Raw genomic sequence first — 9,433 nt, 5'->3', positions numbered from 1 at the left:
AACACACACTTCTCCCCACACGCACACCTGTGTACAGCTGGACACACAATTCTCCCCACACCTGTCCACAGCTGAACACACACGTCATCCCACATACAGCACCCGCCCACAGCTGGACACCTACACGTCTCCCCACACACACATCTGTCCACAGCTGGACACACACGTCTCCCCACACACAGCACCTGCCCACAGCTGGACACACACTTTTCCCCACACACACACACCTGTCCATAGCTGGACACACACTTCTCCCCACACACACACACCTGTCCACAGCAGGGGAACACACACTTCTCCCCACACACACCACATGTCCACAGCTGGACACACACTTCTCCCCACACACACACCTGTCCGCAGCTGGACACACACTTCTGCCCAGACACACACCGGTCCACAGCTGGGGAACACACACTTCTCCCCACACGCACACCTGTGTACAGCTGGAAACACACTTCTCCCCACACACAGCACCTGTCCACAGCTGGGGAACACACACTTCTCCCCACACACAGCACCTGTCCACAGCTGGGGAACACACACTTCTCCCCACACACACACACCTGTCCACAGCAGGGGAACACACACTTCTCCCCACACACACACCTGTCCACAGCTGGACACACACTTCTCCCCACACACAACACCTGTCCACAGCTGGGGAACACACACTTCTCCCCACACACACCACACGTCCACAGCTGGACACAAACTTCTCCCCACACACACCTGTCCACAGCTGGACACACACTTCTCCCCACACTCAGCATCTGCCCACAGCAGGGGAACACACACTTCTCCCCACACACACACCTGTCCACAGCTGGACACACAATTCTCCCCACACCTGTCCACAGCTGAACACACACGTCATCCCACATACAGCACCTGTCCACAGCTGGACACACACTTCTCCCCACACACACACCTGTCCACAGCTGGACACACACGTCTCCCCACACACAGCACCTGTCAACAGCTGGACACACACTTCTCCCCACATACAGCACCTGTCCACAGCTGAACACACACGTCATCCCACATACAGCACCCGCCCACAGCTGGACACCTACACGTCTCCCCACACACACACCTGTCCACAGCTGGACACACACTTCTCTCCACACAAAGCACCTGTCCACAGCTGGACACACACACTTCTCCCCACTCACACATCTGTCCACAGCTGGACACACACGTCTCCCCACACACAGCACCTTCCCACAGCTGGACACACACTTCTCCCCACACACACACACCTGTCCACATCTGGGGAACACACACTTCTCCCCACACACAGCACTTGCCCACAGCTGGACACACACTTCTTGTGGGGAGCAACCCGGACTAGACTGAGTTACTGGAATTAAGACTTATTCTATGCATCTGCTCTCCCACAATATGGCGCTGGGAGAGAAGAAAACAGCTTCTACACAGGTGCCTCCAGTTCAGCCAATAAACTGTAGGACTCGCTCCTGATTGGAGGAGAGCAGCGTACTCGGCGTGTGGGCAGCTGAGTTGGGATTGGCGGAGGACTATAAAGGAGGAGAGAGATGGCATGCACCAGGAACATCTAAAGGAACATCTAAGGGGAACATCTAAGGGAACACCTGTGCAGCCCCCAGAGAGCCGGCCGGCGGTGTGCCGCTCCCCTGCGGAAGTGGGGAATGTGGCCAGGGGGAACTGCCCTTCCACGGAGGTGGAAGGGATAGTAGCCAACCCGGGAAGAACCAGCAGCAAACCCGGGGAGGGCCGAGCAGATGAAAGAACAGCGCAGGGTCCTGTGTCGTTCCTCCACGAAGACGGGGAGCGACATAATGGTGCCGTGACTCGGATAGGAAACCTAGGACGGATAGAAAACTTAGGAGGGAAGAAACGGGAAGAAGCAGGAAAATACTGGAGAGAGAGACTAGCGAAGAGCCTAGGGGAAAGCCGGACGAGAAAGGTGCCGGAAGAAGCTATTGAAAGCCTAGGCATAGACTTGGATACGGACTGTGGGAAAGAAGTTAGAATTGAAAGCGAAAGTGAAAGCTTTCATAGACTCGGATGCGGACTATGGCGGGGAAGCTAGGAGATTGAAAGCGAAAGTGAAACCTGGAGGAGGCTTGGACTCGGATACGGACTGTGGGGAGTAGCCAGGAGAAATGAGAGGAATATTGTTGGAAGAAAACTTAAGGAAACATACCGGGTAGAGAAAAATGTTAGGGAGGATGAAGCCGCGAATGCAGGCCGAGGCGGAGATATAAGCCACCTTGGAATTCTTCAAGTCACCCCGGGGAGCAAGAGGCGAAGATCTGGAACCAGAGGCAGAGACGTGGGCCGCCAGGTTGAAATTCGCCAGGTTAGTCCGGGGAACTTGGACTGAATGCCGGTGGTGGCGGAAACATTCGCGGAAGCCGCCGCGTGCAGAGAGAGCACGGGGCGTGAATAAATAGGGAACGCGGGGCTGGCGCGAGGCCGTGGTGCGGGCGCGAAGTGCATGGAGACCGCGGAGTGTGCGCGCAGAGCCGGGAACCCGCCGGCGGGGCAAGGCGCCGGGAAGCCGCGCAGAGCCGTGAAGCTGCTGCGGGGCGGGCGCCGCTGGGAAGCCACGGGGATAAGAGAAACAGAAGTTTAGAAGTAAAATGAGAGAAATAGGAATGCTGGAAGATAGAAGTAAAATGGGAGAAATAGGAATGCCCGGAGATAGAGAAATAGAGAAATAGAAAGGCCTCCCCACAATACTGCAATGAGAAGGCTTGGATTCGGTCTGCCTGATTAAGTGAGGCGATGAGCACCTGCGGGCGGCTAGCAGCTTATGCGCCGCAGGTCACCGAAGACAGGCACGAATTAACATCAGTAAGGCCTCCCCACAATACAGCAATTAGGAGGCTTGGATTCGGTCTGCCTGATTAAGGCGGTAAGCACCAGCAAGCAGCTCGACCAGAGTATGAGCTGCAGGTCACCGAAGATAGGCACGAACCAACACTAATAAGTCTCCCCCACAATACGGCAATGAGAAGGCTTGGATTCGGTTTGCCTGATTGTTAGGGCTTGTAAGCCCCTGCAGGCAGAGCAGAGCATGCGCTGCAGGGCACCGAACACAGGCACACATCAGCGCCTAAAAACCTCTTCACAACATGGCGAAGAGAGGACCCGGATTCGGTTTGCCTGATTGATAGGACTTGTAAGAACCTGTGGCAACTCTAGCAAGTAGAGCAGAGTGTGTGCCGCGGGACACCGAAGACAGGCGCGTATCAACGCCAAAAAATAAAAAGAAAGGGGGATCTGTGGGGAGCAACCCGGACTAGACTGAGTTACTGGAATTAAGACTTATTCTATGCATCTGCTCTCCCACAATATGGCGCTGGAAGAGAAGAAAACAGCTTCTACACAGGTGCCTCCAGTTCAGCCAATAAACTGTAGAACTCGCTCCTGATTGGAGGAGAGCAGCGTACTCGGCATATGGGCAGCTGAGTTGGGATTGGCGGAGGACTATAAAGGAGGAGAGAGACGGCATGCACCAGGAACATCTAAAGGAACATCTAAGGGGAACATCTAAGGGAACACCTGTGCAGCCCCCAGAGAGCCGGCCGGCGGTGTGCCGCTCCCCTGTGGAAGTGGGGAATGTGGCCAGGGGGAACTGCCCTTCCACGGAGGTGGAAGGGATAGTAGCCAACCCGGGAAGAACCAGCAGCAAACCCGGGGAGGGCTGAGCAGACGAAAGAACAGCGCAGGGTCCTGTGTCGTTCCTCCACGAAGACGGGGAGCGACACTTCTCCCCCCACACACACACCTGTTCACAGCTGGGAACACACCCTTCTCCCACACACAGCACCTGTCCACACTGGAGAACACACACTTCTCCCCACACACAGCACGTGCCCACAGCTGGACACACACATCTCCCCACACATAGCACCTGTCCACAGCTAGACACACACACTTCTCCCCACACACACACAGCTGTCCACAGCTGGACACACACGTCTCCCCACACACAGCACCTGCACACAGCTGGGGAACACACACTTCTCCCCACACACAGCACCTGTCCACAGTTGGGGAACACACCCTTCTCCCCACACACACACATCTGTCCACAGCTGGACACACACGTCTCCCCACTCACAGCACCTGTCCACAGCTGGACACACACACTTCTCCCCACATAGCACCTCTCCACTGTGCAGACACGGGGCAGACACGGTGACAGACACGGTGCAGACATGGTGACAGACACGGTGACAGACACAGTGCAGACACGGTGCAGACACGGTGACAGACACAGTGCAGACACGGTGACAGACACGGGACAGACACGGTGCAGACATGGTGACAGACACGGTGTAGACACGGTGCAGACACAGTGACAGACATGGGGCAGACACGGTGCAGACTCGGTGCAGACATGGTGACAGACATGGTGTAGACATGGTGACAGACACGGGGCAGACACAGTGACAGACATGGGGCATACACAGTGCAGACACGGTGACAGACATGGTGCAGACATGGTGACAGACACGGTGTAGACACAGTGCAGACACAGTGACAGACATGGTGCAGACACAGTGACAGACATGGTGCAGACATGGTGACAGACACGGTGTAGACACGGTGCAGACACGGTGTAGACACGGTGCAAACACGGTGACAGACACGGTGTAGACACGGTGAAGACACAGTGACAGACACAGTGCAGACACGGTGACAGACACGGTGCAGACACGGTGACAGACATGGTGCAGACACGGTGCTGACACAGTGACAGACACGGTGACAGACACGGGACAGACACGGTGCAGACACTGAAGGGGACACAAAGGGAGAGGCAGGCAGAGTCCGCTGCGGGGGACAGCAGCACCGCTAACGGTGCCACGCCACTCGAGGGCAGCGCGTCCTGAACACAGTCCCTACCAAAACGCCAAGAGCAACTCTGTGGAACCATGAAAGAACCTGAATGGCCAAAGCTGGAGCCGTGCACTACCTGCTCCAGAACAGACTCCAGTTACAGGAACCACAATAGCCGGCACTCGCACGGCAGGCAGGGCAGAGGTGACAGATGGACTTGTGCGCCGCCAGGCAAGTTCTCAAAGAGCACGCGTTGGCACAAGGACACTCTTCAATAAACAGCACCGGAACACTGGATGGCGGCTGGAGGGGAGACCAGGCCCCTGTCTCCCACCACAGGCAAATCCACTCACATAGAGCAAGGAGTCAACGCTGAAACCCAAAACTGCACACCTACAGGAGGAACCCAGGGCCACGCCCGCGATGTCAGCCTCGGCATGGGTGTTTCAGACAACACAAACACAGACGGCAACGCAGAATAGAAGGGAATTCCATCAAAGCAAAGCTTCTGCACAGACAACCCACAGAAATAGAGAAAATGGTCAGGAGCTATAAATCTGACAAGGAGTTCACATCCAGAATGTAAAAGGAATTCCAATAACTCAGCAGCAAAAATAGTAATAATCCGTAAAAGTGGGCAAGAGAACTGACTATACACATCTCGGAAGGAGACACACAAATGATAACTGGTATAAAACAATGCCACAGTGGGATCACACCTCACCGCGGTTAGAACGGCTGTGATCTAGAAGACAAGACGTCACAAAGGGGACCTCCTCACACGGCGCTGGGAACACCCGGAGTGCGGCCACGACAGAAAATCACATGCAGACGGAGGGACCCTGGGATGCAGAGGGGAGAATGTCTACCCCACGCCCACTGCAGCCCCACTCACCGCAGTCCAGGCTCGGAGCACCGTGCCCTCCCCAGGTGACCCTGAGTGAGCCTGCGCACACACGGGGCAGCACTCAGCTCCCACGCGGGACCTCCGTCAGCGGCCCGCTGTCTCACTGACCGCAGAGCAGGGGAGTGTGTTTACCAGAGGTGGGGGAGGAGAGGCGAGGGGGCGGGCAGAGGCTGGTGAGCAGGCACAGCCACGGCCAGGTGGGAGAATAAGGTCTTGGGCTCCGGTACTGCATCTCTCAGAAGGGAACCCTGTCACACGCCCCGACCCTCGAGGAGAGGACTGGTGACGCCCTCATCACAAAGAGGTGGTAGGTAAGCCAGTGCCCTGAGCTGGTCACGCACAGCGTGTAAGACTAACAGGGCCGGCGCCGCGGCTCACTAGGCTAATCCTCCGCCTTGCGGTGCCGGCACACCGGGTTCTAGTCCCGGTTGGGGCACCAGTCCTGTCCCGGTTGCCCCTCTTCCAGGCCAGCTCTCTGCTATGGCCAGGAGTGCAGTGGAGGATGGCACAAGTCCTTGGGCCCTGCACCCCATGGGAGACCAGGATAAGAACCTGGCTCCTGCCATTGGATCAGCGCGGTGTGCCGGCCACAGTGCACCAGCCGCGGCGGCCATTGGAGGGTGAACCAACTGCAAAAGGAAGACCTTTCTCTGTGTCTCTCTCTCTCACTGTCCACTCTGCCTGTCAAAAAAAAAAGACTAACGGAAGATCACTCTACCCCAGAGATGTGCAGTCCTTGTCCACACATTGAAGATAATGCTTTAAAGCCAAAGCACGGAGCAGGACATGCTGCTAACACTGACCAGAAGACAGCAGCAGCGGCGCCGACGTCCAAGAAAGCAAACCTCCGAACACGCGGTGCCGGCAGCGATGAACGGGGCTCACACAGTGCTGGCGGCGCAGCTCTCCAAGGTGTCTGCACACGCCTCGATGAGCATCAGAACGCCGGGTGACAGGACAGCAGACGGACGGCTTCACTGCCGCGCTGTGAAGGGACGGATTCGCCGGCAGCCAGGGCGCAGCCGGAGTGCACGGCACCAGCGGCCGACGGAGTGCTGAGTGGGACACGCGCGTGCTGTGCACCCGGCCCCACAGAGCGCACGCTTCTCCCCCTCGCATGGAACCTTCGCCGGGAGAGACCACACGCCGGGCCATGAAACACACCCTCACCCGCTCAACACACCCTAGGAGGCACGCACCCAGCCTGCGGTGGAGTTAAGCCTCAAACCAACAGCAGAGAGAGCGGCAGGTTCCGAAGTACTCGGAATCAAGGCCTCCGCCGCTCAGTAACACGCGGGTCTGAGGGGTCCCTGAGAAGCTTTAGCGTCGAAACACAACGAAAACGAAAACAGCTCGCGTCAATCTGCACAGGACGACGGCTGATCGGGCATCAGTCGCAGCACTGCTCCCTCCCGCGACTGGAAGGAGAGAGCAGAGCTAGCGCGAGCGCTGAGCTGTGGAGCTCCAGGACACGGAGAACCGGAACCGTGAGAGCTCCCGGCACCAAAGCCAGTCCTTGGAAGGAGCAGTGAGACCGAGAAGCCTCCAGCCAGGTGAGGAAGGAGAGCAGAGACGGCGCAGAGCCCTGGCCCCACAGCAGCTAGGGCACCGCGTGGGGCAGCCCCGCCTCATGTGGGCGCAGCCCTGCGTCCTGGCCTGCTGCTCACCTGTGCCCGTGACGGCTCACATAGCCGGGTCCCTGCCACCCACGTGGGAGCCGTGTGCTGACTTCTGGGCTCCTGGCCGTGGCCCTGCCCAGTCCCAGCGGGGAGGGCATGTGGGGGAGTAATCCAGTAGTTGGAAGCTGTGTGTGTCCCTGTCCAGTAAATAGAAATAAAATTTACAAAGAATTATAAAAGAAAATCAATACTATGAATCGCTTTCTGCCTATAAACCAGATAACTCAGAGGAAATGGACCAGTACCTTGAAAGACACAAGTCAGCAAACGCACATGAAGGAGGGCCAGCATTCCGGAGCTGTGGCGCAGTGGGGTAAAGCCCTAGCCTGCAGCGCCAGCATCCCAGATGGGCACCGGTTCTAGTCCCGGCTGCTCCTCTTCCGATCCAGCTCTCTGCTGTGGCCTGGAAAAGCAGTGGAGGATGGCCCAAGTGCTTGGGCCCTGCACCCACATGGGAGATCAGGAGAAGCTCCTGGCTCCTGGCTTCGGATCGGCGTAGCTCTGGCCGTTGCAGCCATCTGGGGAGTGAACCATTGGATGGAAGACCTCTCTCTCTCTCTCTCTCTCTCTCTCTCTGCCTCTTCTCTCTCTGTGTAACTCTGACTTTCAAATAAATAAATAAATCTTAAAAAAAAAAAAGCAGCAGCAGCAGCAGCAGGACCAGTGTTGTGCAGGAGGCCAAGCCGCCACCTGAACACCTGCATCCACGCCACCCGCAGCCCCCAGCTCACGCTGCATTTAGGCATGAAACTCCGCCTTCCCCCGAGACCGGGGAACAGCCAGGGCGCCCGCCCCTCCCTCCCAGGACGCCTGCTCTCAGCCCTCCCACTTGTCATCATACTGAAGTCCTGGTTGCGACAATAAGAAAGCAAAAGGTGGACACGTGGAGAGGAAGGGGACTTAAAGGCAGCAAACCCACCCTGACGGTGACGTGATCTCAGCACGGCCACAGGACACGCGGCTCCTCTGCAGGAGGCGGCCCCTGCCCGGTGCGGCAGCTCTGACGGCCCCGTCTGAGACTCCAGGCCTCTTCAACGTCACCCGAGCAGCCTGCGGTCACGGACAAAACACTCCGCAGTCGGTCGACAGGAGCTGAACGTGGGCCTGGCGTGGCCGCGTGCTCAGACTCACTGCAAGGCTACATGCTGGAGACAGCGACTTAGACTTGTTGTGTAAAGAACAGACATCAAATGGAGCAGAAACGGGGGCTCTGAGAGACCCACACAAGTGCACAGCGGCCAGAAGGAAAGCTATACCCACAGTGCTGGGACAAGTGCACAGATCCGCAAAACATCACCCAAACGCAAGTCCAAATTAACCCTGCGCCTTTGTGACACTGATTTTAAAACAGATCACAGGGGCCGGCGCGGCACAGCAGGGAAAGCCGCCAGCTGGGACACCAGCGTCCTGGATCCTGTGCCCACTCTCCACTCCAATGCAGCCCCTGCTAATGCACCTGGGAAAGGCACCAAAGGCTGGGCCCGGGCCCCTCCCACCACGGGGGAGACCCAGAGGAAGCTCCTGGCTGTGGCCTGGCCCAGCGCAGCCAGTGAGGCTCTACAGGCAGTGAACCAGGGCATGGAGGATCTCCCGCTTACCCTGTCTCCCTCTAACTTCCAACACACACATGAACACACCTTTTCTAAAAATGGGTCACAGAACCAAATGAAAAACCAAAACTACAAAACTCGTAGAGGAGAACAGAGGGCACTGTCTAGTGGCCCTGAGTTTGGTGACACCTTCTTTTTTATTTAAGATTTTGTTAATTTACTCGAGAGGTAGAATTGCAGACAGAGGAAAGGAGAGAGAGAGTTCTGCTGGTTCACTCCACAAATGGCCACAACGGCCAGAACTGGGTCCATCTGGAACCGGGAGCTTCTTCCAGGTCTTTCATGCAGGTTCAGGGGCCAAGGACCTGGGCCATCTTCTGCTGCTTTCCCAGGCCACAGCAGATGGCTGGATCAGAAGAGAAGCAGCCAGGACAGGAACCAGCGCCCACATGGGATGCTGG

This window comes from Oryctolagus cuniculus, chromosome 8 (assembly GCF_051225735.1).
Source record: "Oryctolagus cuniculus isolate XC-2025 breed Fujian yellow rabbit chromosome 8, ASM5122573v1, whole genome shotgun sequence".
Classification (NCBI taxonomy): domain Eukaryota; kingdom Metazoa; phylum Chordata; class Mammalia; order Lagomorpha; family Leporidae; genus Oryctolagus; species Oryctolagus cuniculus.
The sequence above is the reverse complement of the archived record's forward strand: the minus strand, read 5'-3'. Positions refer to the sequence as shown.